The sequence below is a fragment of the Fundulus heteroclitus genome, chromosome 6, assembly GCF_011125445.2.
Source record: "Fundulus heteroclitus isolate FHET01 chromosome 6, MU-UCD_Fhet_4.1, whole genome shotgun sequence".
In the NCBI taxonomy this organism is placed as follows: Eukaryota; Metazoa; Chordata; class Actinopteri; order Cyprinodontiformes; family Fundulidae; genus Fundulus; species Fundulus heteroclitus.
In genome coordinates this window covers 727601-735834 of record NC_046366.1, presented here as the reverse complement: position 1 = coordinate 735834, position 8234 = coordinate 727601, and positions in this window count along the sequence as shown.

Here is an 8234-nt window from a genome sequence, read left to right as displayed (position 1 = left end):
TTTTAGGGACTGGGGGAAAAACACCTGACAGAAGGGATGTGTTTATTATCTGAGTCAAATCAGACGCTATGACAGGCAAAACTTTCTTAAGGAAAACTGTGGGTAGAGCATCAAAACAGCATGAGGAGGAACTTAGCTGCTGAATGATCTCCTCTAAGCTTTTGGAGTTTATTTGGCTGAATTGGGACATTTTGTCAGGATAAGTTCCAGCTGAATACGGCTTTGGTTCTAGAGTTGGTGTGGATGTACAAACTGATCTTCTAATTATCAGTTTATTTATTTTTTAGACTAGTTCCATATGAGAGGTTGCAAGAAAACTTGTAACTTTACTGAATTTGCAGCTTAAGAAGATTGGGTTTGACAGACAACACCAACTGTCCCCTCAATCCAGTGCACACAATACCACAACAGACCTCATCACGCTTTACAGTACATCAAGAAAACTAAATCAACTAAAACAAGTTCACGAGTGCACATGAAATTAAGTTAATCCATATTTGTGTGTCAGGGTGTCTAAGCACTCTCCAGAATTTGACATCTCAGCAGGACCTGTAATAATTATAGAAAGTAACGTTATAGTTGTTCTGCCTTTTGTTAAGACAGCAAGGAATTCATGTCGTGAATACATTACATAAATAAGATATAAATTAATTATTAGTCAGAGGAAATCCATGGTAAAAACAGTTAGAAACGTTTTGGGTTCATATTTAATCAGAGTGAGACATCACAACTTTGTTAGATCTCTATGTGAATTACGTGAGATAGTGAGTGCTCTCACCTTAAATAAAAGATCTTTGACGTATTTTGCTCTGGGAAAAGCTGCTTTTCAGCGATGAAGCTAGGGAAACTGCTAATGTTGAAGTTGAATTTGTTCTACACGCTTCTGCCTTGGAAAATATTCGTCTTTTTACAAAAAGAATGTTTAAAGCCAGATTTGTGGATAAAGGTTATTCAGACAACGCAAGAAAAGGAAGCTTTGTGTGGGGAACTTTTGTCCTAGCTGTCTAGCTGCATATGGCCCCAGGACAGCACAATAGTTTTCTTGAAGTATAATTTTGGAGAAGTAGAAACAAGTATTCATTTGAAAAGGTAGGTAAAAGAGGAAAAAAGTTTTTACAAAATCTTAAAATGTTGGATAGTTGTTATTTCCATCTTGCTGTGAAAATTGGTGAAATATTATCATTTTTAATGCTTAGATATAAAATTGCAAGGCAATTACTAAAATTGCCGTTTCTTGAAAATGTTTTTTGGCATGCCATACTTTATATTTATAGGTAGCCTAGATGTGCATAATAAAAGAGTGGAACTAAAAGCTGGTCTAAAATTTTTATGGAGCTTTAACTTGCTAAGAGTAATAACGTTAGATGATTATATCTTTAAAATGAGATAACTGTCTCATAAAATGTGATAGTTTACTTGGTCTAAAGAGATGATTCAATTAAATGTTATTTATATAGCGCCAATTCATGAAATATATCATCTCAAGGCACTTTACAAAGTCAAAATCAATCAGATTATACAGATTGGGTCAGATTATACACATTGGTCAAAAAAATTCCTATATAAGGGAACCAGTTCATTGCATCAAAGTCTTGACAAGTAGCATTCTCTCTTGAAGAAGCGTAGAGCTACAGGGAGAGTCGTCTGCATTGTACATGGCTTTGCAGCAATCCTACCTACTGAGCAAGCATGAAGCAACAGCGGGAAAAAAACTCCCCATTAACGGGAAGGAAAACCTCCAGCAGAACCGGGCTCAGTATGAACGGTCATCTGCCTCGACCGACTGGGGTTACAGAAGACAGAGCAGAGACACAACAAGAGAGACAAAAAAGCACAGAAGTTCTACATTAGATGGTAGTAGCGGGTGATGTGTCTTCCCCGGATGATGCCACAGCTAACAGAACGCCAGACCAGGTGTACCTACTATGAAGAAAAAAGGAAAATCAAAAAGTTAAAAGCTGAAATGACAACAGTCATTCAAAATTGAAGAACAATAGACCCTGATGTCCTGCAGTAGCCTAAACGTATAGCAGCATAACTATAGAGGTAGCTTAGGGTAACATGAGCCACTCTAACTATAAGCTTTTTAAAAAAGGAAAGTCCAAAGAGCCAGCTTCTAGTGGAGAAGTTCAAGTATCTTGGGGTCTTGTTCACGAATGAGGGGAAGATGGAGCTGGAGATCGACAGGCGGATTGGTGCAGCGTCTGCTGTGAAGCGGGCGCTGTACCGGTCCGTTGTGGTGAAGAGAGAGCTGAGCCAAAAGGCGAAGCTCTCGATTTACCGGTCCATCTACGTTCCTACCCTCATCTATGGTCACGAGCTTTGGGTCGTGACCGAAAGAACGAGATCCCGGATACAAGATCCCGAAATGAGTTTTCTCCATAGTGTGTGTGAGCTCTCCCTTAGAGATAAGGTGAGGAGCTCAGTCATCTGGGGAGGACTTAGAGTAGAGCCACTGCTTCTTCACGTCGAGAGGAGCCAGTTGAGGTGGCTTGTGCATCTGGTTAGGATGCCTCCTGGACGCCTCCCTGGTGAGGTGTTCCGGGCACGTCCCACCAGGAGGAGGCCCAGAGGGAGACCCAGGACATGCAGGAGGGACTATGTCTCTCGGCTGGCCTGCAAACGCCTTGGGATTCCCCCGGAGGAGCTGGCCCAAGTGGCTGGGGAGAGGAATGTCTGGGCCTCCTTTATAAAGCTGCTACCCCTGCGATATTGCTAAAGTGTTCCTTTGGCAATAGTCCAATTGCTAAAGTGTTACTTTTACATTACTTTTGGGTGTGTATCCACCAATTTAGATGTTAAACTTTCATAAAAGCTGTCTTAATGCAAGAAACAAAACCCTTAGACACATGAAATAGCAAGTAACTTTAAAAAACTAAAATGGTTTTGTTAACTTTTCACATTAAACTGGATTAACAGCTAGTAAGATACCTTTGATTAAATTGGTATACTAATGTTTAAACCAGGGGTGTCAAAGCTACGGCCCGCGGGCCGAATTCGGCCCGCCGAACGATTTAGTCCGGTCCGATGGCCAAATGCATTATCATTATTCAACGGCTGTATCTCCTCGCTGCATCGCGCGATCTGCACCAGATTTTTTTTGAGTCGTGGGGGAGCGCTGCCGAACACGTTCGTGTGAATCGCCCAGTGGACGGGCGGGCAAAATGCGTGACAGCATCTGCGGTGGCGGGCGGGCGGCGGTGCGCAAATCCCAGCGGTGGCCAATAGGCCAGAGCGGCGCTTTGCTGCGAGGGCCGCTCATCACCGCTTGCGGTTTTAATTCTTATTATTCTGCCCCCCTAAAGAGGGGCCTTTTTGGGGGCTTTCTCATTTTCAAAAACTCACCAAACTTTGCAGATGCATGGTGACTGTTGAAAAATTTTGTATTTTAAGGTCGTCACAAAAATCAAAAGAAAAATGCCTCAACGGCGCCACCTAGCAATTTTCAAAGGACCCTTTGCTATTCACTTACTTCTTCGTAGAGACATGAAATTTGGTACAGTGGTAGAGCTCACCAAGACGCTCAGAATTTACAATTAATGTCATAGTGCAAAAATCACAGGAAGTCGGCCATTTTAGATTGAAGGTCTGATTTTGACCTCAATTTTGACAGTTACAGCATTGGTATTTGATCGAACTCCTCCTAGAGATTTTGAGTGAGCGGCTTGAAACTCGGTCAGTCTGATCATAAGGCATGGCCAATTAAAAGTTATCAAAACGGTGAGTTTTTGAGCATTTTGAAGGGGCGTTGGCAGGGGTCAAAGTTCACCTATTCGCCACAAAAAATAAAAGTGTTATATCTCCCACACAGAAACACACAGAGTCACCAAACTTTCCATGATTGATCATCATCAGGTCTTCTAAAATTTCCAATGATCAAATGATGACATAACTTAGGCCACGCCCCCTGACAACAGAAAGTGTCATGTTTTGCTGTAAACGGTCGCTATGTTACCCCTCTGAGCTAATCAACATGAAACTGTGTCCATAGACAGAAGACATGTAGGTGTATTGTGCATTCCAGCCCCAAGTGGATTCGATGGAGCAGGAGAGCGTTGCGGCGTGGTGAAGTCACCTCAAACGCCGCTGCCATACGTTTAGCGCTGAATTCCACATTTTTGGGCCGAGCTGCTTAAAACTCACTTGGATGCATCCTTATCCACCCCTTAACAAGAATCCATAACAAACTTTGGTGGGCGTGACCTAATGCCTCAATGGCGCCACCTAGCAATTTTCAAAGGACCCTTTGCTATTCACTTACTTCATCGTAAAGACATGAAATTTGGTATAGTTGTAGAACTCACCACGACGCTCAGAATTTACAATTAATGTCATAGTGCAAGTATCACAGGAAGTTGGCTATTTTAGATTGAAGGTCGTATTTTGACCCCATTTTTTAAGTTTACAGCATTGGTATTTGATCTAACTCCTCCTAGGGATTTCGAGCGAGCGGCTTGAAACTCGGTCAGTCTGATCATAAGGCATGCCCAATTCAAAGTTATCAAAACGGTGAGTTTTTGAGCATTTTGAAGGGGCGTTAGCAGGGGTCAAAGTTCACCTACTCGCCACAAAAAATAAAACTGTTATATCTCCTACACAGACACACACAGAGGCACCAAACTTTCTGTGATTGATCATCATCGGGTCTCCTACAATATCCAATGGTCAAATGATGACATTGCTTAGGCCACGCCCCCTGACAACAGGAAGTGTCATGTTTTGTTGTAAGCAGTCGCTATGTTACCCCTCTGAGCTAATCAACATGAAACTGTGTCAAGAGACAGAAGACATATTGGTGTGTTGTGGATTCCAGCCCCAAGTGGATTCCATGGAGCAGGGCGGCGTGGTGGCGTGGGGAAGTCACATCAAACCATATATTTTTAATCTTTTTACAGCATTATTTGCTCAAACCTGTCCACCAGGTGGCAGCAAGAGACCACAAATAAACCACAAACCAAGTTGTCTTGTTCAGTAAGGCAAGGCAAGGCAAATTTATTTATATAGCACAATTCAGTACAAAGACAATGCAAAGTGCTTTACATGATTAAAATATAGCAAAATAAAACAGAATAAAAGCAAGTAGGTAGGAATAAAATGTAGATAGAAAAAAGAACAAAAAAGTGGTGATTCAGTTAACTAGAACAGTTGAAGGCAATCCTAAACAAATGTGTTTTTAATCTTGATTTAAAGGAACTCAGGCTTTCCGCACCTTTACAATTTTCTGGAAGTTTGTTCCAGATCAGTGGAGCATAGGAACTAAATGCTGCTTCTCCTTGTTTAGTTCTGGTTCTAGGTATGCAGAGTAGCTAGAGCCAGAAGACCTTAATGGTCTGGATGGTTAATACACTGATAACAAGTCTGATGTATTTAGGTGCTAAGCCATTCAGGGATTTATAGACGAACAGAAGTTTTTAAAGTCTATTCTCTGATATACAGGGAGCCATGGAAGGACTTTAGAACTGGGGTGATGTGCTCTACTTTCTTAGTCTTAGTGAGGACGCGGGCAGCAGCGTTCTGGATCAGCTGCAGCTGTCTGATCCACTTTTTATGCAGGCCTGTGAAAACACCGTTGCAGTAATCAATTCTACTAAATATAAACGCATGGATTAGTTTTTCCAGATCCTGCTGAGAAATTAGTCCTTTAATCCTGGAAATGTTTTTCAGGTGATAGAAAGCTGACCTTGTAACTTTCTTTAGATGCTTTTGGAGGTTCAGGTCTGAGACCATTACTACTCCAAGATTTCGGGCCTGATCAGTGGTTTCTAGCTGAAGCGACTGAAGCTGTGTGTTAACTTTTGATCTCTCCTCTATTGGTCCAAATATTATTACTTCTGTTTCGTTTTTATGGAACTGAAGAAAATTTTGGCACATCCACGTATTGATTTCTTCTAGGCATTTACTCAGTGCTTGAACTGGTTCATAGTCACCTGGTGACATGGTGATGTAGAGCTGTGTGTCGTCTGCATAGTTATTGTAGCTGATGTTGTTGTTTCTTATGATCTGAGCTAGAGGAGCATGTAGATATTGAATAGGAGGGGACCCAAGATGGACCCTTGGGGAACCCCACATGTGGTTTTTGTAATCTTCGATGTAAAGTTACCTACTGATACAAAAAAGTCCCTGTCCTTTAAGTAGGATTTAAACCAGTGGAGAGCTGTACCACAGAGGCCGACCCAGTTCTCCAGGCGCTCTAACAGAATGGAGTGATCAACAGTATAAAATGCTGCACTGATGTCCAACAGAACCAGCACTGTGGTTCTTCCACAGTCTGTATTTCTATGGATGTCAGGCAAAACTTTCTTAAGGAAAACTGTAGGTAGAGCATCAAGACAGCATGAGGAGGAACTTAGCTGCTGAATGATCTCCTCTAAGCTTTTGGAGTTTATTTGGCTGAATTGGGACATTTTGTCAGGATAAGTTCCAGCTGAATACGGCTTTGGTTCTAGAGTTGGTGTGGATGTACAAACTGATCTTCTAATTATCAGTTTATTTATTTTTTAGACTAGTTCCATATGAGAGGTTGCAAGAAAACTTGTAACTTTACTGAATTTGCAGCTTAAGAAGATTGGGTTTGACAGACAACACCAACTGTCCCCTCAATCCAGTGCACACAATACCACAACAGACCTCATCACGCTCTACAGTACATCAAGAAAACTACATCAACTAAAACAAGTTCACGAGTGCACATGAAATGAAGTTAATACATATTTGTGTGTCAGGGTGTCTAAGCACTCTCCAGAATATGACATCTCAGCAGAACCTGTAATAATTATAGAAAGTAACGTTATAGTTGTTCTGCCTTTTGTTAAGACAGCAAGGAATTCATGTCGTGAATACATTACACAAATAAGATATAAATTAATTATTAGTCAGAGGAAATCCATGGTAAAAACAGTTAGAAACGTTTTGGGTTCATATTTAATCGTTCGGCGGTGGCCAATCGGCCCGCCGAACGATTTAGTCCGGTCCGATGGCCAAATGCATTATCATTATTCAACGGCTGTATCTCCTCGCTGCATTGAGCGATCTGCACCAGATTTTTTGTGAGTCGTGGGGTAGCGCTGCCGAACACGTTCGTGTGAATCGCCCAGTGGACGGGCGGGCAAAATGCGTGACAGCATCTGCGGTGGCGGGCGGCCGGCGGTGCGCAAATCCCAGCGGTGGCCAATAGGCCAGAGCGGCGCTTTGCTGCGAGGGCCGCTCATCACCGCTTGCGGTTTTAATTAGGCCCGAGCAGCGAAGCGCTGCGAAGGCCTATTGTATCTGTGTTGTTTCTTATTATTATTATTCTGCCCCCCTAAAGAGGGGCCTTTTTGGGGGCCTTACCATTTTCAAAAACTCACCAAACTTGGCGGATGCAAGAAGACTGTTTAAAAATTTTGGATTTTAAGGTCGTCACAAAAATCAAGAGAAAAATGCCTCAACGGCGCCACCTAGAAATTTTCAAAGGACCCTTTGCTATTCACTTACTTCATCATAGAGTAATGAAATTTTGTACAGTTGTAGATCTAAGCAAGACGCTCAGAATTTACAATAAACGTCATAGTGCAAATATCACAGGAAGTCGGCCATTTTAGATTGAAAGTCGTAATTTGACCTCATTTTTGACGTTTACAGCATTGGTATTTGATCGAACTCGTCCTAGGGATTTCGAGCGAGCGGCTTGAAACTCGGTCAGTCTGATCATAAGGCATGGCCAATTAAAAGTTATCAAAACGGTGAGTTTTTGAGCATGTTGAAGGGGCGTTAGCAGGGGTCAAAGTTCACCTACTCGCCACAAAACATAAAACTGTTATATCTCCTACACAGAAACACACAGAGTCACCAAACTTTCCATGATTGATCATCATCAGGTCTTCTAAAATTTCCAATGATCAAATGATGACATAACTTAGGCCACGCCCCCTGACAACAGAAAGTGTCATGTTTTGCTGTAAACGGTCGCTATGTTACCCCTCTGAGCTAATCAACATGAAACTGTGTCCATAGACAGAAGACATGTAGGTGTATTGTGCATTCCAGCCCCAAGTGGATTCGATGGAGCAGGAGAGCGTTGTGGCGTGGTGAAGTCACCTCAAACGCCGCTGCCATACGTTTAGCGCTGAATTCCACATTTTTGGGCCGAGCTGCTTAAAACTCACTTGGATGCATCCTTATCCACCCCTTAACAAGAATCCATAACAAACTTTGGTGGGCGTGACCTAATGCCTCAATGGCGCCACCTAGCAATT